General features: G+C 42.1%; 1 protein-coding gene across 2 annotated transcripts in view; it reads right to left on the bottom strand.

The window, feature by feature from the left end:
* The window catches only part of KTN1 (kinectin 1), a 270,856-nt gene extending 250,111 nt beyond the window's left edge, over nt 1-20,745 (bottom strand). Inside the window, exon 1 of one of the 2 annotated variants that reach the window (XM_033950824.1) lies at nt 20,584-20,745. The gene's annotated coding sequence lies outside the window, so the exon portion shown is untranslated. The remainder of the gene's footprint in view (nt 1-20,583) is intronic. The other variant, XM_033950825.1, reaches the window with a different exon arrangement.
* Nucleotides 20,746-20,984: the final 239 nt, after the last annotated feature.

Here is a 20,984-nt window from a genome sequence, read left to right as displayed (position 1 = left end):
GAGACAAGAAATCCTTTAAGTCATCGGAACCGAGTTTATTTATTTCTCTGTTTTAAGTTTATATTAAAGAAGTTTGCTTAAAGAACCACAGAGTCCATCCTGTTAATATTATTAGCCTACAGATTCATTGAGTTTATCCATCTGAGATCCTCAGAGGAAAGCCTCAGCACAGTGAAAACCAGAAACAGAAATGGTGCCCAGAGATTGGTACAGCTGTGACTAGGGCATTGGATCTGTGAAAATCTGAAGCAAATAGAAGACCCCTTAGAAAAGCCCAAAGGCCAGTAAGCCTTTATGTTTGAATCTGTTCCTCTCACAGATACAGCTCATGCTGCATGAATAATTCATTAGGTACATCTAGCCAGAGAAGAAGAGCCCCCCTCCTTCTTAGCTTACCGTATTTTTTGTTCCATAAGACGCACTTTTTCATCCTAAAAGAGGGGGTGGAAATAAGGGTGCGTCTTATAGAGTGAATATAGAGCGTCTTATAGAGTACGCCACCTTATTTAGTTCCTCTGGCGGTCCTGCCCTTCCCTCTGGCTGACTGCCGAATTAGCTGCAGCAGCGTGAGAGTGGGTAAAAGGCAGGCGCGAGCTTTTCACACTCCTGCCTTGTCCCACATCGCTGCGTGAATGGCTGCCTCAGTTCTCGCGAGAACTGACGGCAGCCATTCACACAGCGACGCGGGATAAGGCAGGAGCTGGAGGAACTAAAATAAGGAACGGAGGGAGTTCAGAGGGGGTGGGCCCTGTCTGCTTGCTTGCCTCGGAGGTGGGGTGTCCTGCCTGCCTGCCTCGGGGTGGGGATGAGGAGTACAAGAGGAAGGAAATGAAGCTTGACATGGGGAAGGAAAGAGAGAGCAAAGAAATGCTGAAGGAGGAGGGAGCATAAGGAAAGGGACATGGAATAATGCTGGAAAGAGGAGGCATAAAGAAACAGATGTGATACTTAATGGAAGGGGAGGAAATGGTACACATGGGATAGTGAAGAAGAGAAGAAAGATTGTGCACATTGGGGGGCTTTGCCTGCCTGCTTGCCTCGGGGTGGGGGGCCCTGCCTGTCACTAGGCCAGCCTGACACTAGGCATGTGCCCTGTACCCTCTCCCTGCCTACCACTAGACCACCAGAAGGGGGACAGGGTACAGAGTCTGGCAAGGAGGGGGGACAGAGTGCAGAGCCTGGCAGGGAGAATTTGGTTCAGAATGGGGGGTTTTCTTGTTTTCCTCCTTTAAATCTAGGGTGCATCTTATGGTCAGGTGAATCTTTTAGAGCGAAAAATACAATACATTGTAAAAAGTATCGATTTTTATACAGCCTGAAAGCACCTGTAAAAGGTTAAAAATAATAGAAAGAAAAAAGGGTTTATTATTATCAGTACAACATGGTAGAGAAAGCCACTAAACCCAGTTTATTAGAAACCCACGCTACCAATGAAAGAGACACTGGCAAAGTAACTAGAGAACACACATTGAAAAGGCTCAGGAGAATTATGAATCAGAGGTGCAAAAATAGAGAGTAACATAAGAAGAGGGGCCAAGCCAGTCAGTTACAGGCTGCATATGGGAAATATAAAAGAACATTCACAGAGTTCTGTTCTTACTTGGATAGAAAGTATACAGAGAAAAGTCTGGCACATCTTGAGAAACAAAGGGCCACAGATCTGACCTGACAGGCCACAAAGCAATGTACAGAATGTCAGGCAAGAGACACCGAATCCCAGTATTCTGGAAGCTCTAAACGCTCTCTGAAGAGCTCTAGGACTAGCAGAACCTCCAGATCACACAGAACCCACCAATCAGGTCAGTCAAGAGCCAGTTCAGCAGTCATTTGAGTTAGATCCAAGGTAGAGAATGACACGGGGACTGTTTACCGCGGTAAACCATGGTCACCGCAGTAAATCCACAGTAATGGGGATATTTGCAACTGGTTTACCGCAGGAATGGGGACAAGACCTTTCACCACCCCGTGAAAGTGGTGAAAAGTCTTGCTCCTGTGGTAAGAAAACTGCGCCCGTGTCAGACTCGGCATCTTCTCCCCAGCTCCTCTTGGGCCTATTTTACCTTCAGGAACCAGCCATGCCACGATGAAGACAGAAGGAACCCAAAACCAAAGCCTGAGACCAATGTGATTTGAAGAATAAAATTACCAGACAACAAAAGGTAGAAAATTTTTTTTATAATTTGTGATTAGAATATTTCAGATTTGAAATAGGTATCCTGCTAGAGCTGGTATTAGACATAACTGGGAACTGCAAAGCCCAGGCTGTGCTTCTTTAGCTTCCAGCTGGCTTAGGGCTCTCTCTCTGCCCTAGTTGCTCTCCCCTAACACTATTCCTGCCATGTGTGACTGAAGTATTCTCCTAGCTTGATTTTTCAATGTAGCATTCTGTAGTAATTTGATTTGTTCAGTTTTCACAATAGTGAAAAGGATGGGGAGACAGGAGTTTTGTAGATCCTTGCTCTGTATTATTTGTGTTTATAAAATGACAATTGTACAAAATAGTCTCTTTTTATACCTTAATAAAATAAGTTCAGTATAAAATCGTAACTATTCGAGGCTTGTGCAGGTGGGATCTGACAGTTTGCAGGGCGGGGACTGGGCAGGGATGGGGACGGGGTCAAGCTCATGGGGATGGGGCGGGAACGGTGATAAATTTTTCCTCGTGTTATTCTCTAATCCAAGGCAGCACCTGTGACAGAAAGGGCCTTCTTTAGTCAACAAGAAGCGACTATAGAAACACAGAAACTAAGATTAAAACAATACAAAAAGGCAGCAGAAGTGACAGCTGAAGAGGCTGTGGCCACCGCATGCAGGGAGACTGTCACAGAACACAAAAAGGTGGACCTCGATCTTACCTTGAAGTTGCTCCAGCACAAGAAGGAAGCTGCTGCCATTGAGGCCAAGGCTAAGGCCTTTGAAGAAGCCACAAGGCCTGAAGTTATGGAGAGTCAGTTTAGTCATATCAAAGCAGTGGATTCTACCCAGCACACAGCAGAATATGTTAAGGCTCAAGCCTCAGCGCAAGAGGGCAAACAGTCATAGTCTGACTCAGAAGAGTCACTGGGTTCAGGGAAAACACGTTCCTCTGCAGCAGAGTCCAGCTCACATGAGAGAAGCAAGTCTATGGTAAAGTATAGCACAGAGACAAAACGCCATTACAGTGACCCATACTCAAGCAAGCACACAGAGGCACTGCCACCGGCTCTCACTCCAGGAACGCACACCGAGGGAAACGCTTCATTTCAAGCACAGACTCTGGTGCCATAGAGGAACTGGGCTCAAGTAAAGACTGAGCAGCCACACCAAACTAAACACGCTGTGATTAAGCAAGAGGCACCTGACACCATACTCTGCGCCAGATTTAGTTCAGTTCAATTTATTTGCTATACCGCAAATATTAGCAAGAGAAGTTAAATCTAAGCAGTTTACAATATAAAAGTAAGGAAGGGAACATTTCTAAAAACAGTGAACATGTAACAAAACAAAAACAATGGACACAAGAGGGAAAAAGAGGTAGGGGAGGATTTATAAAATATCACTGGTAAAAAAGGGATGGGAAACAACAAAAGGTAAAAAGATTGCTCAAGTATAAGTAAAATTGAGATTATGAGGATGTTGTTTCCAAAGCTATTGTAAAAAAGTAAGCCCTTAATTGTGACAGTTTTTGAATGATGTTTCAACCCTTAAATATAGTGGGAGAGAATTCCACAAAATAGAGGTCATTACCGAAAAACGAGAGTCCCTGTTAACATCCAAGAAAATGTGCTGAAAGAAGAAACAGCCTAAAGATTTTGTTGAGAAGAGTGAAGATTCCTTTGAAGAGAATAAGGAACCAAGAAACTAATTTAAAAAAGAAGGAAAACAGAGTATGAAAAGAAAGAATTTTATACTTAAAATGAATTCTATAAGCAATTGGAAGTATGTGCTCAGACTTAAGTAATGGAGTAATGTGATCAAATTTGAAACAATGATATAATTAAAAGGTGAAGTATTTTACACAAGTTGAAGTCGGTGAAGCCAAAATTGAGAAGACAAATTAGGATAGAATTACAGTAATCAAGCTTTGAAAAAAACTAGAGAGTGCAAAAGAGTCTTTCAATTTAAGAGTGAATGAATAGAGTTTAACTGACAAAGTATAAGAAATGAAGAAAGAGTTCTGGAGATATGAGAGTGAAATGATAAAGAACTGTCCAGTATTACTCAGAGAATTTTAATAGATGTAGAGTACAACAGGGTAATAATGCCTTTTATAGCGAAACATGGAAGGTTGGGCAAACATTTTCCTGTTTTTAGCGAGTTAATTTTTAACCTGTTCAATGTCAGTCAGTCAGTCACCTGATCCAATTTTTCAGAAATAGAGTAGTCAGTAGGAAGATGAGAACTTAAAGGATGAAGAAGTTGGATATCATCAGCATAATTAAAAAATTAATAATAAAACCCAAGAGACTGAAGCAATAGTCTAACTGGAGCATGGAAGATACTGAAAAGTAAAGGTCCCAGAAATGACCCCTGAGGAACACCGAGTGAAGAGGTTTTGGACTTGAAAAAGAACCAGAAAAGAGTACAGAGTAGGAACAATAAGTGAGATAATCTTAAACCATTGAAGAGCTTCATCTAATATCTAATTCTTTCAAGTGATCCATTAAAATGCTATGGTCCACCACGTCAAAAGCAGCAAACATATCCAGTGAAAAAATAACAACCCAGTTACTGTCCAAGATGGATCTTACATAGTTTGTGAAATCCAAGAAAGCATGTTCAGTTGAATGATGTGGACAGAAAGCTATTTGGCAGTGTATTAGTACAGTGGAGTGTATTAGTACAGTGAAAAGAATCAGAAAATTGTGCAGCTACTACATTTTCAGTCATTTTTGAATGAAAAAGTAAACTAGAAATTGACCTACAATTTGTAACCATACTAGGGTCAGAATTTGATTCCAGGCAGACAGCAGAGAGTAGTCAGCCACAGATACCTACTGCCAGCACGCTAGAGAGAGAAGATCTAGCTACATATATGGCATGCAAAAAGTTGGTGAACATGGTGTTCACCCAGTTTAATGACCGCCCAGAAAGATACCAAGGGTAGAAAGCTGACTTCAAAGATACCATAGCTGTCATGAAGCCCATACCAAGGCATGAGATGAACCTGATGATAATAACGCAACATATGATATGATTAATTTTGTTGGATCTAAGAAGTAGAAAAGTATGGCTTGAACTCTGGATATAAGAATTATAAAACATATTTCTTGGGCTGAACTTTTAAAGAATCTAAGCATTATAAAAGTATGGCTGGATACCTGAATTTATTTTATTAATCATATTTCTTAAACTGATCTCTGAAAGACTCTAACCATCTGACAAAAGGATGGCAGCATGGTGGAGCAGTATTAACAAATTCTATTCTCCAAGATATGCACAACAAAAGAACATCAGTCGCTACCAACAGACCTTCAGTCTCTAAGATATGCACAACAATAAAAGTTGTATAAGTGTTAACAACCCTAGTCTCCATGAACAATACCTAGCAATCGGAGGTTGGAATGAGACAAAAGCCACTGGACATTTCCAAACATTGGGCTAGATTCACTAACCCGTTTTTCCTGGGCTATCCGTGGCCGATCCTATCTTGCCCGATGAATTCACAATTGGAAAACATTCAAATGAGGGCACTCGGAGAAACGCCCTCATCTGGCCTACACGGATCGCTACTGTGCGATCCCGCACATGCGTAAAGACCCCTGTGAGCCTCAAGTTTTTTTTATTTTTTTTTAACTTTTGTAGCCCAGCAAGCCTGTGGATTTAACCCGCTTTAAACCCGCGGGTTAAAACCACAGACTCGCAGTGCGGGGCAGAGCAGGGCGGCATTCAGGGCGAGCAGGCAGGAGACAGATCAGGGCAGTGCTGAATAGGGAGAATTTTTTTTTCTGGTACTCAGTATGCTTGGGGGCTGCCAGTGAAACATGGAGAAACTACTCCAGCCCTGTTGGAGAAGCCAAAAGCAGCAGCAGAAGTTTATGTAGATTGGGGCAGAGCAAGACTGCATTCGGGGAGAGCAGGCAAGAGACAGATCGGGGCAGAGAGCAGGGCTTCTATGGAGCTGGAGAGTCGGAAAGACATTTTTGACTGGTCCCCAGCAGTCGCTTCTTGGGTTGATCGGCCAGCCCAATCGGTTTTAAAATTTTGGTTGATAAATCACGTCCCTGTCCACTTTGCATGCATGTCTCCTCATTTGCATGCACGGATTTGAAGCGGATCAGAGGAGAGGTTAGTGAATAGTGCAAGAGGGAAATCTGGTTGAAAAAGGGGTCGCAAACTGATCGGTACATGATCGGTTTGCTTTGTGAATCTAGCCCAGGGGTGTCAAAGTCCCTCCTCAAGGGTCACAATCCAGTCGGATTTCCCCAATGAATCTGCATGAGATCTATTAGCATACAATGAAAGCACTACATGTAAATAGATCTTATGCAGATTCATTGGGAAAATCCTGAAAACCCAACTGGATTACGGCCCTCGAGGAAGGACTTTGACACCCCTGATCTAGCCCACTGACCCTCTTGAAATCTAATCAGGGCTCTGCCCAGCTAGGAAGCATGTGACTAGCCAAATCAAATGACATCACCAAGACCAGAACAGAAACTAATTTTGAACTGTTCCTGAATCACGATTGGACTGCTACATACCACCTGACCCCAGCTCCTATAGTCCATAAAAGGGGAAGAGTCAAAGATCTTTCTCTTTGGATCGCCACTGGACTTCTCATCTGCAACCAAGACTCTATGTTCCACTCCCAATCATTTTGAAAATAAATTTTTCTTCCAGCGAGAACATCCTCTCTTCAAGGCACCCTCTACAGACGCCAGATCTCCTTTACTCTTCTAACCAGAAGCAACGATAAGAATACATTTGAGTCTTTATCAGAGTGAGTTACTTTTAATCCAGCTAAATTAATCATTCTGCTTCACTAACAATATGTTACCTTATGGCACATTCACCTTGTGTAAAGATCACTAAATTTGAGAGCCAAAATCTTGCATTGCCTGCATAATACTACAAATAAAAGTTGCTCTGTAAAACAAGAATCTAGTTCTTTCTTAATACCAAGTATGTTCTTGAATATTATACAGAGCTGATTTATAAGTAGCTAGTGAATTCCCAAATTAACATCCATATTTCATATTATAAGATGGCTGGAACCTGAATTATCTGAGAAGGTAAAGAGATTGAAAGATGCATTTTAGCATGATGACACTTGAGGCCTGCAAGAAATGAGGGAGAGGCAGATGGAGCAAGTGTGGCTCAAACAAGATGGTCTGCGCATGTTTAAGAGCAGCGTCCTTTCTTTTTTTTTTTTTAAACTGGTTTTAAAACTTTTTTGCAAGCTCGTGGTTTTAACCCGCTTTAAACCCGCGGGTTAAAACCACGGGCTTGCACTGCAGGAAGGACAGGAGATATTCGGGGCGAGTTGGGGCGGCAGGAAGGAAGATTCAGGACGAGTTGGGGCAGGCAGGAGAGAGCAGGAGATTTGGGGCAGGCAGGAGAGAGCAGGAGATTCATTCACGGCAGGCAGGAGATCGGGGCTTATAGCAGAGAAGCAGGGAAGAGAGCAGGGTGGCAGAAGGCAGGGCAGTCGGAAAGGGCTTGAGCTACTGGTCCTCAGCAGTCTCTTGTTTGTGATCGGCCAGCCCAGTCGGTGCTGCAGGGTTTTGGTTAGTGAATCACATTCCTGCCTACTTTGCATGCCGTTCCCCTCATTTGCATGTGCTAATCGGAGGATGGTCAGCAGAGAGGTAAGTGAATCGGGCCGGAGTAAAATCAGGTTGCAAAAGGGGGTCGTAAACCGATCAGTACACAATCGGTTTGCTTAGTGAATCTAGCCCTTAGACACATCGGGTGGCATATAAAGGTTTACAGCAAAGCTGCCATATGACATCATAGAAAAATGATATACCACACAAAATATATTCAGAAGACCCCCACTATATCTGAGGTAAATCCAGACAGTTTCCCATTTCCTTAAACGGAGAAAAGACCTCAGTTCTTTCCAAAGATTATTATCACTTGGACTGCTAAGATTCAAACCACTTCCTGAGGATAGAGCATTTTTTTGAAGATAAGTTTTCCTATGAACTGTGATTGATTTTTAAATGAGCACACTATTTAAGAAAATACTATAAAGAATATATTAGTTTTTCATAACTGGTTTTCATACAGAGTTTTTGTAGACCAAGGATGTTTTTTCCTATGTAGCTGTATTACGGTATATAGCTAACATAGTGTTTTTCCAAGTGATAATATTTGGAAAGAACTGAGGTCTTTTCTCCGTTTAAGGAAATGGGAAACTGTCTGGATTTACCTCAGATATAGTGGGGGTCTTCTGAATATATTTTGTGTGGTATATTGTTTTTGCATATATTCAGCTTGTATTGAATATTTTTTTTTATCATAGAAAAATGTTCATGTATAGGCATGCAATATAAAGAGGACAATGAAGGGAAGTTCCCTTCATTTACAGTCTTCACAGAGTTAATTAGAAAGCTGGGGAAAAGAAGAAACGATCTTAGTTTCTGGGATGATGTACCCGAAGTAGGGAAGACAGGCTACTTCCAGAATGAGAAGCCAGTTAAAAAATACAGCAATCCTATAAGGAAATCCATAACTGTGCACAAGACAGACGTGTTACCCTCAGCAGCTCAACCAACTAACCATCCTCCTACTACAGAAAAAGTAGGATCCAAAGTAACAATGTCCAATACATTTAAAAAACACATCCTCTCCACAAATGACGAGGGTTCAGAAAAATGCTTGAGAGGGTGAAGGAGAATTCCAGTTGGACCCCTTTCCTGAGGACCCTCGGGATATGAGTACAGGACTTTAAAAACAGGACTTTACAAAAGACAAGCTTGGCCTGTGTTTTGTAAAGTCCTGTTTTTAAAGTCCTGTAGTCATATCCAGATGGTCCTCAGGAAAGAAGTCCAACCAGAATTCTCCTTCAAGAGCAAAAAGAACGGCTAAGAAAATACAGAATTTACTATAAATGTTGTTCTTCAGCCAAGGTTAAGAAAGCCAAAAAGGCAAAGGGAACACCTAACGCAGGGACTGGACCAAATCAAACAGAAGTAGAAGTCAGACAGATAGCTTTTCCAACCAATAAACGAACCATCTTTATTCAAAGCCTTTACAAATTGTTTCATCAGGCCTAGCTTTATATTTAGTGATGGCAGTATGATTCTCTCTCGTGCTACCAAAGGTTCATTGATTACATTTTGTCCTCCAACCACCATATATTCTCTCAGAGGCCAATCTTTTTTTGCCTAGTGTTCATGTTTGGCTCTACTATCCCAAAGGCATAAATTCAACCATATCTAAGAAACTAGAGCTGATGTGGTCTATCCAATGCAATTTTCTGAATCTGTGCCCCAAATAACATCAGGAACAGGTTAAAAAAAACACAAAAAAACCAAAGCACCAAGAAATAGGTTTTATTTTGTTGGCCTGTGTAATTGTTAACTACCCACTCTTTCCCTTTATGAGCTACGTTGCAAATCAACAGTCAAACAAGTAATGGTAATAACATAGAAAACAAAATTGCAAAAAGAACCTAAATATAGAAACTGAGATGCCTCTCAAGTTAGCCATGCAAGAGCAGTTTAAGAAACAAATATTTTCTCGATTGCCATGCAAGTTAAAAATGAGCCTAAGAATTTTGGTCACGGTGGTGTTATTTTAAGTATTATAGCAGACAGGAGATCTGGATTCATTAACTCTTTCATTAGAGGACTATTTTCTGAAACACAAATAACAACAAGACTGCAGCAGCTCTGCTTAAGGCAGCAGCAGTCATGCTGCCTATCAAGCTAATAAAGGTTTTCTAAATCAGTGTTTCTCAACCTGCAGTACACATACTCCAGGGGGTACACGGGCCGCCTGTTGGAGGTATTAGTGTGACCATATGGCTCCAGAAAAAAGGGGACGGATTGAGACATCCGGGTTTTACTTCGATTGAAAGCAACCGAGATGTCTCAATCTGTTCTCCTTACTTCCATTGCTTTCAATGGAAGTAAAACCCGGATGTCTCAATCCGTCCCCTTTTTTCTGGAGCCATATGGTCACACTAGGTATGCAGGCTGGCCACCGCCCAGGATCTCTCCCTGCCTGCCCCCCGCCGAAGTCACCACCAATTCACCCCTGCCATCCGATACACTATATACACACACACACACACCCCTGGGTCCACTGCCATCGCCTGACATGCTCCATCCAATCATCCCCCACTGCCGCAGCAACTCCAGGCAAGAAAGGGCCACAAGCCTCCCCTCCATCCCCCCCCACCTCAATTCTGACGTCGGACAGAAGGTTCCAGTCAAGCCAAGCAGCGTTCTGGGCCAGCCAAGAAGTGATTGGGCCAGTGGCATGCAATCGCTGCATGTGCCTGGCCCTTCCTTGCCCGGAGTTGTGGCGGCGAAGGATGATTGGATGGAGCATGTCGTGTGGCGGTGGTGGACTGGGAGGGGAGGTGGATGGAGCGTGTCAGGTGGCAGGGAAGAATCGGCGGCAGCTTCAGCGAGGGGCAGGAAGGCTTCGGCATGGGTCAACTTCAGGGGAGGGAGGAAGGAGGTGGGACAAAGGTTGGAAGGCAGGGAGGGGGCACAAACTCGGGACACAGAAAAAATGAAATTTTTCTTTGCATCACCAAATTTAAATGAAGATGTTACATTTATTGTTTTAAATGTTACAATCTATAGCAGGAGTAGGGAACTCTGGTCCTCGAGAGCCGTATTCCAGTCAGGTTTTCTGGATTTCCCTAATGAATATGCATGAAATCTATTTGCATGCACTACTTTCAATGCATATTCATTGGGGAAATCGTGAAAACCCGACTGGAATACGGCTCTCGAGGACCAGAGTTGCCTACCCCTGATCTATAGTATCCAGTCAACCATAAAGATACTTGGTGTAATCTTAGATCGTACACTTATTATGAAAAATCAGGTCTACTCTTTGGTTCAAAAGGGTTTCTATACTTTATGGAAACTAAGAACTATTAGATCATACTTTGATATTATCCCTTTCGACTGTTGGTTCAATCACTTGTCCTTAGTCAGTTGGACTATGGTAACATTGTTCATCTTGCTGGTACACAGAAAAATCTTCATAGAATGCAGTAATCAGATTAAATTTAAGCTCGGCTGTATTTGTTTTAAGGCACTAACAGGCTTAATTCCTGAGTATCTTATAGAATCTTTTATCATTACAAACTCTAAACATTCTAGAAAATATCACTCACTATTTTCATTCCCTTCTGTAAAAGGATGTAAATATAAGAAATTTCAGGAATGATTGCTCTCTTTTCAGACAGCCTTATGGACTAGGGATTTAACTCATATATTCATATTCCCAAATTCGTATCAACAATTTTGACGTGCCTTAAAAACGTATCTTTTTAGGGAATATTTCAGAAGTAATATTGGATGTTTATTCATTTGTATTACTAGTCTTTGTGAACCGTATAGAACTTAATGGTACAGTACCTCCCCGATATTCGATACCTGTATACTGCAAATACAGTGTTCCCCCGGTCGTTCGCAGTCGGCGGTTCATGGTCCCGGTCATTCGGGGTATTTTCCGACCACGAACCTCCGACCAGGCGTGGACAGCTGGAGAGGCAGGAGACAGCAGCAGGAGCACCGGCGAATGAAGGAAATCACTCGCTGTATGCTCCGACCGCCTCTTCCTGCACTAAGTCGGGCCTTACCAATCAAGAGCTGCATGTCAAAGCAGCTCCTGATTGGTAAGGCCCGACTTTAGTGCAGGAAGAGGCAGTTGGAGCATACAGCGAGTGATTTCCTTCATTCGCCGGTGCTCCTGCTGCTGTCTCCTGCCTCTCCAGCTGTCCACGCCTGGTCGGAGGTTCGTGGTGATTTCGTTCACTCGCCGGCGCTCCAGCTGCTCTCTCCAGCTGTCCTCTCCTGGTCAGCGGTTCGCGGTCGAAAAATACCGCGAATGACCGGGACCGTGAACCGCCAACCACAAACAACCAGGGGAACACTGTATTTGCGGTATACAAGTGAGTTTTATGTTATGTTATGAACGTGGGACACAAGGAAGGGAGGGAGGAAGGAAGGAAGGGGGCACTATCTTGTGACGTAATAGGGAGGGAGGGAATAGAAAGGGACAATTGTTGGGCCTGAGTGTGTGAGTGAGAGGGAAAGAGATGGTGCACATGGGGCAAGGAAGAGGAAAATTGGGCATAGAGAGAGAGGGAGAGATGTGGCAGGGTGTTGGAGAGGGGTGATAGAAAGAGAAATGGGCATGCTGCACATGATCTGGGGATGAGAAAGGAAGAAATGTTGGACTCATGGAGGGACAGAGACATGTTGGTTGGGGAATGGAATGAGGTCTGAAGGGGGTTGAGAGAGAGAGAAATAAAAATACTGGATGCACAGTCAGAAGGAAATGCAACCAGGGACTCATGAAATCACCAGACAACAAAGGTAGGAAAAATTATTTTATTTTCAATTTAGTGATCAAAATGTGTCAGTTTTGAGAATTTATATCTGTTGTCTATATTTTGTTTTATTTTTCTATAGTTGTTACTGATTGCATATTTTAAAGTCATCTGCCTTGACCTCTTCGAAAAAAAGCCTGAATATAAATGATAATTAACATTTTCTCGGTGTACAGTGTGCTTTGTGTTTTTATTATTTTGTGGTTACCATTATGTATTAATGATTATATTATGTGTCTATGAAAAATGGATGTTAGAAATTGCATTACAATTAGTACTATTATTATGGGGGTGGAGTCAGGGGCAGAGTTTGGGCGGGGGTACTTGGTTGGTATTTGTTAGGCTTAGGGGATACTTGGCTTGAAAAGGTTGAGAAATACTGTTCTAAACTAACTGTCTGAAAGTCAGTCAATTCTGAATCAAATCGAGGGGTTTTGAGGCAGATAGACTTTAGAAGACTAGCAGACACTCAAAGTTACAGGAAAATACTTTTAAAACCAATGGAAGAAAATATTTTTTCATTCAGAGAATAGTTAAGCTCTGGAACGCATTGCCAGAGGTTGTGATAAGAGAGGTTAACGTAGCTGGGTTTAAGAAAGGTTTGAACAATTTCCGGAGGAAAAGTCTATAGTCTGTTATTGAGACACACATGGGGGAAGCCACTGCTTGCCCTAGATCGGTAGCATGAAATATTGCTACTATTTGGGTTTTTTCCAGGTATTAGTGACCTGGATTGGCCACCGTCATATGTTTCTATGACCCAGTAAAGCTTAGGTTCTTATGGTTCTTAGAAAAAATAGAAGACTGTTTAAAATCCAAGATGGCCACTCCCAGGAAAATTGCATCAAAAACGGCTCACAGGGGGGCTCCCCTGAAAGTTAGAAAAACTTAGGAGGTGGGGGAACCTATCTCTGGCCGCAGAAACCATTAAATTCAACTTTTTCAAACCCCCCGCTCTAAAATTTTTTCCTATAGGGAATAATGGGCTGTACTCCACAGTGCTGCTGCTGTTGGTATCTGCCTGTGTCAGCTTTGTTACAATCTGGCTGAAGTGGAGAAAACTTTCTGCCTTGAATCCTTGTGGAACAGTCCAGACCTGGAAATGTTCAGGCTGCCAGTCAACTGGAATAGACTGAAGTCTCAACCCCCACAAATTCTTGCAGTGCCAACAGGGGAGAATAAAATGCAGCCAGCTTTCTGAAACCCAGATTCATATAGGGGCCCTACAAACTGCACTCAAGCATCTAATAAATCAATAGGCGATAAGGCTCCCAGGGAAATGAACCCCAAGCCTCGAAGTTAACACAAAGCAGACTGGCTCATCGGGTATACCTGGGGGTTGTCCTGCAAGCTGCAGTCCACCCTGCATTCTCTCCCAGGCAAAGTAGCCTCAAATAAGGGGTCCTCTAGCACCAAAGCTTCCCGAAAACAGAGTAAAAAGACCAGAAAGCCATAAAAACTGAACAGAGCAGATCAGAACACCTCTTCTTGGTTCACTTGCACAAGGAAAAACTGATGAAGGAGGAAGAGCTGAAAGATGTGATTGACACCCTTCTGCAAGTGGTTCACAAGTATGGATTGATCACCTAATATACAGACCCTTGTATATATGTAACAGAATTTATTTTATCTGCAATTATTTTATTACAATGCACACCACTATAATTGTTCTATACCTTTTCTCTGATCAAAGAAATATGTTAAACAAGGAATAAAGAATAAGATCTAATTTTTTGACTGTTCTTCAAAGCAATTAAAAAAAACAACACATTTCTCCTCTCCTTCATTCTCCTGTTAGCCACATAAATTAACTTTCACTAAATGCATCCCACTAACTTTGTAACAGTTATGATAACATTTCATTTTCTTGTTGACCTTTGAACAATGGTACCTAATATATGCAATCACAACAGGAAGCAGAATTCATAGATGGAATCTAACTGCTATATATTGCATGCAATAAGCCTTCCAAGGGCGTTGTCACCCTTATGAAAGCACACACACAAGTCAAGGGATTTAATTTTTTTGCTGCTGTATTAAAATCATTCCTCAGAACTAAATTGCCTCTCTTGAAAAACTACATTTTTATTAAAAAAAAGAACTTCTACCCAACAGTGATCTAACATCAGTAAGCATACCTTTCTACATCTGCTTACTTTATAAATAATATTCTTTCTAAAATTAGTATTTGATAGAAATATTAACACATCTATAAAAATACACTTACATGAGAGGAATTAAAGACAATTAAAGACAAAGGCATCACCATATTGGGACAGACTGAAGGTTCACTTGCTCCAACAGTGACCAATCCAGGTCAAAAGTATCTGGCAAGATCCCCCCAAAAAGAGTAAAGTGATTTTATGCTGCTTATCTGAGGAGGTATAAACATTTTAGTGGATTTTCCCCATGTTCATCTTAATAATGGACCATGAACTTTTCTTTTAGGAAACAGCCAAACCTTTTTCAGACCCTCCTAAGCTAGCTACTTACATCACATTCTCTGGCAACGAGTTCCAACGTTTAATTATACGAGTGAATAAATATTTTCTCTGTTTCATTGCATGACCCCTAGTCCTTGCTTCTTTATTCTTTCCAAAAATACATCTACCCATTCCACTCTTCTCGGTATTTGAGAGACCTCTATCATATCTCCCTATCAGCCGTTTCTTCACCAATCTGATGAACCCTAGCCTCTTTAGCCTTTCCTCAGAGGGAAGTCCCATCCCCCTTATTTTCGTTGCTCTTCTCTCTGCCTTTTCTAATTCTTTGAGATGCAGTGTCCAAAATCGCACAGAAAATTCAAGGTGGGTTCACATCATGGAGCAATAGAAAGGCAGTATAATAGTCTATTTTGTTCTCCATTCCATTTGATTTGCTTTCTTAGCCACTGATACACACTAAACAGAGCTTTTCAACATCATCATCAACAATGACACCTACAGTAAATCCTTTTCTTTTGTAGCAGCTCCTAATGTGGAACTTGTATCTAGGACACAACTAGGACATGGTATAGCCAAAATCTCTGGCAAGCATGTAGGTACTTTGTGGTCATTTCTGAAGAAAGGGTCTATGTTAGGGGTCTCAAACTCAATCACATAAGGGGCTGAAATCTAAAACATAGGCTAAATCGCAGGCCAAATTTTTTATTAAGATATTTAGGGGTCCTTTTATTAAGGTACGCTAACAGATTTAGCACGCACTAAATATTAGCATACACTAAGGCCCAGATTCTGTAAATTGCATCCCAATTGTAGGCAGTTGTAGGCGTCCTACAACTGTCTAATCAGCCAATCATGAGGCAAGTTTTCTAAATAAAAAAAATGCTCCCCAGGCAGGCCGCCTATATTGAAGGCACCTCCAGGAGCCTAGGGAGGTCATGCAAGCCTGCCTAAGCTCGCCTAAGGCTAGGCAGTAGCCTTAGGCAAACCTAGGCAGTCCTATAAGTCTCCCTAGTGGAGTGAGAGACACTTACAATGTAGGCCAGCAAAATGTTGGCCTACATTGTAAGTAGACGCAGCCGCTTTACTTAATCGTGACAAGGGATCTCTTTGCTGCGATTAGTATAGCAGCCACAGCTAAGGCCACCAGTCTCCCCTCCCCTCCACCCCTTAAACGAACGAGGAAGGAGGAATGCCCAATCCCTCCTGCCGAAAGACCCCACCCACCTCCGACGATTGCCGCCTGGAAGGTGCTCAACCTTGACGATCGCGGCAGGAGGGTACTCAACCCTTCCTGTCAAAAGACCCCCTACCTGCCCCCAAAGTTCGCTGGCAGGATGGTGCCCAACAGGTCTGAGTTTGACACACCTGGTCTATGTGATCCCATAACACACATATTAGATATATCATCAAATTACTCTTATAATAGCATCAAAAACTTGAAAGAAAATCACATTTTCTCTGGGAATTATACAACTACCAAAATTTAGCAGTTAAGAATTCAAGAACATTTTAAGTGCTGCCAGAAAATAACATTGTGCATAAATTCAGATAAATGCATATTCGGTACTAGAGCAGAGAAGTCAAAGGACAGCAGAGCTCCAGCTAGGACTCTGATACACAGATTTTGTATAGATATCTGAACTGTCTACAGCTATAAGGTAATCATCCTAACTGCAAGTATAGAATAGTTCTCACAACATTTGTTTCCCTTTAAATGCAGGTTACATTCTCCCATACCCCACTAACCCCCAACCACTCTAACATATATAAAATTCCTAGGAAAATATCAGTTCAAAAAATATATATCTGTGGTCAGTGTGACACGTAGTGGTTGGAGCTACAGTCTCAACACCGAGGATGTGGATTCAAACTCTGTTCTGCTCCTTGTGAACCTGGGCAAGTGACTAATCCTCAACTGTCCCAGGTGAGCCCAGCGGGACAGATAGGTAAAATGCTTGAGTACCTGATTTGTAACCCGTTCTGACCTCCTTTGGGAGGACGGGCTAAAAGAGTTGAATAAATAAATATAATGGTTTGAAACTTTCAAACCTTAGGCAGAGTTTAACAATTTTCCTGTACATTAATGACTATAAATGGACTTTACAGGTTTACAACAGTCTGCCCTTAAGCAGCAATACTAAGGTGGAGGAAAGTAGTTCTATCATTAACTAAACCACACTACCATACAGCAGGCTGGAGCAAGTTGAGCCCTTCCCAGTACATATTTTCACATGGATTTATCTGCCTAAAGGACTATTTGATCACTTCTTCTGTTGCCCTGAATCCCGCAACCTGTATGCTTATAATTGCCTCCTAAAAGCAGTATTTAAACATAAATGCTATAATAAAAGCAAGTTCAAAAAATGAACTGCCTCAGTACTGACAGCTGTAAGAAATAAAAAAATGTGTGCTTTCACTGTCATAGACCAAACATGTCAAAAACTTTGGCTTCTTATCCATTCTAGCCAGACAAAGCAAAGATAACAGAAGGGAGATATTAGGAATTAGAGGGCACAATTTAGGACAGACAGTCAGAACACAGATATGAATTTTAGTTCAAGGACTGCAAATAATACAGGCCCTCTTTTACGAAGCCATGGTAGAGGTTTCTACTGCAGCCTGGAGTGCTAAATGCTCTGACGCTCATAGGAATTCTATGAGTATCAGAGGATTTAGCGCTCTGGGCCGCATTAAAAAGCTGTACCGCAGCTTAGTAAAGGGGGGGGGGAAGAATATAATTAATATCTATTCAGAATAAAATTAAAATGCTGGTTGAATGTACTCTGCATCTGTTGTCACATATGCTTTAACACCAACACTAAGGTTACTAAAATGTGCTAACACACATTGGATCACTGTTAACATAGGCCTGCTTGTACAAATGTATAGTAATTTTTTATTATTATTACTACAAATAACATATGTGCGCTCAAATTCAAAATGAGATGATTAAAATGATAAGTTATTTTAACCACCTCACCTAAGAATGTAAGAATTGCCATACTGGGACAGACTGAATGTCCATTGAGCCCAATATCCTGTTTCCAACAGTGGCCAACCCAGTTCACAAGTACCTGGCAAGAAGCCAAGAAATACAAGCAGCAAAACATATTTTATGCTGTTTATCCTACGAATAAGCAGTGGATTTCCCTAGCTATCTCAATAATGGCTTATGGACTTTTGTTTTAGGAAATTATTCAAACCTTTTTTAAAACCTGCTAAGCTAACTGCTTTCTTCACATTCTCCAGCAATTAATTCCAGAGTTTAATTACACGTTAAGTGAAGAAATATTTTCTACAGTTTGTTTTAAATCTACTACTTAGTAGCTTCATCGCATGCCCCCTAGTCCTAGTATATAGAACAGTTAATGCAAAGTTTGATGTTCCTGCCACCATTAAAACAAAACTAAAAATGTTTGCATTAAAAGTACATTACCAGATTTTCACACAAACTATTTTCTATGGTTTTAATATAGTACTAAGAGCTTATTAAACCCATCTTAGGGACCACTCAACCAGTTAAGTTTTCAGCATATCCACTATGAATATAGATGAGATCTATTTTACACTGGTAGTGAATGCTCATTAACAAACTACTTTAATGTATTTTAGTAAATAGGCCACTATTTCCCCAAGAGCTACCTTGTGTCAATGAAGAATTTATTCCAAATGACGCAGGATGAAAGAGTACAGTTTACAAAGCTTGAAGAATCAGGGAGCAACCCAAATTTTTATTCCGCCATTACCTTGCAGTTCAAGGTGAATTACAGAAGAGGATTTCTGGACATGTCCAGAAGTGTTACATAGCAGAGCGAGTTGCTTCAAAGGATTGTAATGTTTCATACGATGTAGTTAGTCTTCATCGATTTCTTGAATAGCAGGGTTTTTATTTCTTTTCTGAAAGTTTTGTAATCTGAGGTCATGATTAGTAGATTGGAGAGTTGGTGGTCAAGTTTTGCTGCCTGTGTGGCTAGAAGGCCATCGTACAGTTTTTTCCGTTTGATGTCTCTGATTGGAGGGTATGTGAATGGTGTCTGGGTTCTCCTGTGTCTGGTTGTGGTAGTTTGGATTAGGCGGTTGTTCAAGTAGGCTGGGCTGTCACCATTTATGGCTGTCATCATTTATGTAAAAGCACTTAAATCCCAACACAAGCCAGAAGTCAAGCCACTGATACCTGATTTTATGCAGTCTCTCCTTTTAATATCGAAATGTATCTGATATACATACAGACCCCTAATGCAGACATGATATGTTAAAACATGGTTTTTGTCAGGTTATTGTGATTTACCTTACAATACATTTTGACAACTTCGATGGACTCTAGAATCTTATTTTGCCTCTCCTGGGTTTATCAACAATTTTTTGTGTCTTGTATTAGGTGTGGAGACCAGTCTCTTTTTTTTTTCTTTTTATAAAGTAGTGTGTCATTACTCATTTGCTTTTATCTTTTTCTATTTGATGATGTTCAGCAAACAAAATTATATTCTAGATATTTTAATATGTGCAAAAAGGAATTTTACTCTATATATATATAATTAGTTATCCTACTTTATTATAGAGACAGGTGCTGTAGTCAGCATCCTGGGAAAATCAGCAGTTCATGGTCCTCATTTCATATTGTATATGTGCTGTGACTAGATAATGAGATGAGGGCCACAAACCACTGATTTTCCCAGGATGCTGACTAAAGCACCAGTCCCTAGTATGAAGTAGGATACCTAATTATTGCAGGTTTGACTGTTCTAAATACTAAAGAAATTTAAACAACTAGGGGGGTGGTTTCAGCCTTTATAAGATCTAATGTCAAAATGGCTAGCCTCAGATACCTAATTTTTCTCACTACATCCATTATCCTTAAGCAGCTTAAACATGCAGTCTCTTACCAGTTTTGCTAATTGTGATTTCACATAACATTATGGTATCAGACTTAATCAACATTGTGATAAGGATCCACTAAGGATATGCGTTCAATCCCGATGAACATGTTAATACTGACAATATAAAAATCACACATGCTCTAAATTTTTTTTACGCATAGAACACACTGCCCTCCCATGCAAAGCCTCACTTCAGAATCAGTCTTACGTGTTTCAGTAAACTTTTGCAGCATAATCTAGCAAATATTAATAAAACAAAAAAATAAAAAGGAACGTTGCTCCCTGACACTGTAGTCTACGAGTTGCTTCCAAACAGTACTGCTCACTAGAAATATTGGGTGGAAGGAGCGAATAGATCCCATAAAACACGCTAAATTACACTGCCTACCTGTTACAAGTGTTTCTCGGACACCCCAAAATAGAAACCAAACTCTTTAAACTCCCGTGGCACCTTAATGAGCAGAACTGGAGGTCTGCGCCCGGTGTAGCGTGCGCGTCGGATCCCCCCTCCCAGGCCTCCCTCCCGAGGCTGCCCTGGGCCCATACGCTCCCCCTCTTCCGGCACAGTCCTGGCATCCCGGGGCAGGGAGCGCTCGAGTACCGCCGGGCCTCGGCCTCGCCCAGGGCCTAGCGGGAGGGAGGAAGCGAGGCCAGCAGGGGCCTGTCTGCGGGCCAGTGAAATCAGTGCCTGCTTCTCGCCTGCCCTCCCTGCCTGCCCTTCTCCTCTCCGCCGGCGCGGCCCAGCTCGCCTCACCTCCGGCTCAGAGCGCGCTCAGGTGCCTCCCGCTGCCGACTCCTTTTGCCCCTGGGCGCACGGGTTCGCGGCTTGACCCTCAGCAACCATTCGGGTCCCGGCCGCGGCAAGGGGGAAAGAGACGGAGGAGGAGGAGGAGCGCGCACGCCCTGCCCCTGTCACCGCCGCAGCCGCGCCGCGCGCGGGACACGCCTCCCTCCCAGCTGCAGATGCGCCAGCTGTGCGGCTCCCCCCCCCTCCCGCGAAGGGAAAAGACTGCTGTCGCTGCTCCCAGATTGTATTGTTGCAACGGAGGACGTAGGAGAGACTCTGTCTCCCCCCCCCCCGCTTCCTTCTTTCCTGCGCTCCAATATACAACTGGAATCCCATTTAGGATCTGCACTGTTTGCTGACCTAAGGTC

Source organism: Geotrypetes seraphini, chromosome 7, assembly GCF_902459505.1.
Source record: "Geotrypetes seraphini chromosome 7, aGeoSer1.1, whole genome shotgun sequence".
In the NCBI taxonomy this organism is placed as follows: domain Eukaryota; kingdom Metazoa; phylum Chordata; class Amphibia; order Gymnophiona; family Dermophiidae; genus Geotrypetes; species Geotrypetes seraphini.
Note: the sequence above shows the minus strand (reverse complement) of the source record. Positions and strands in the feature narration are given on the sequence as shown.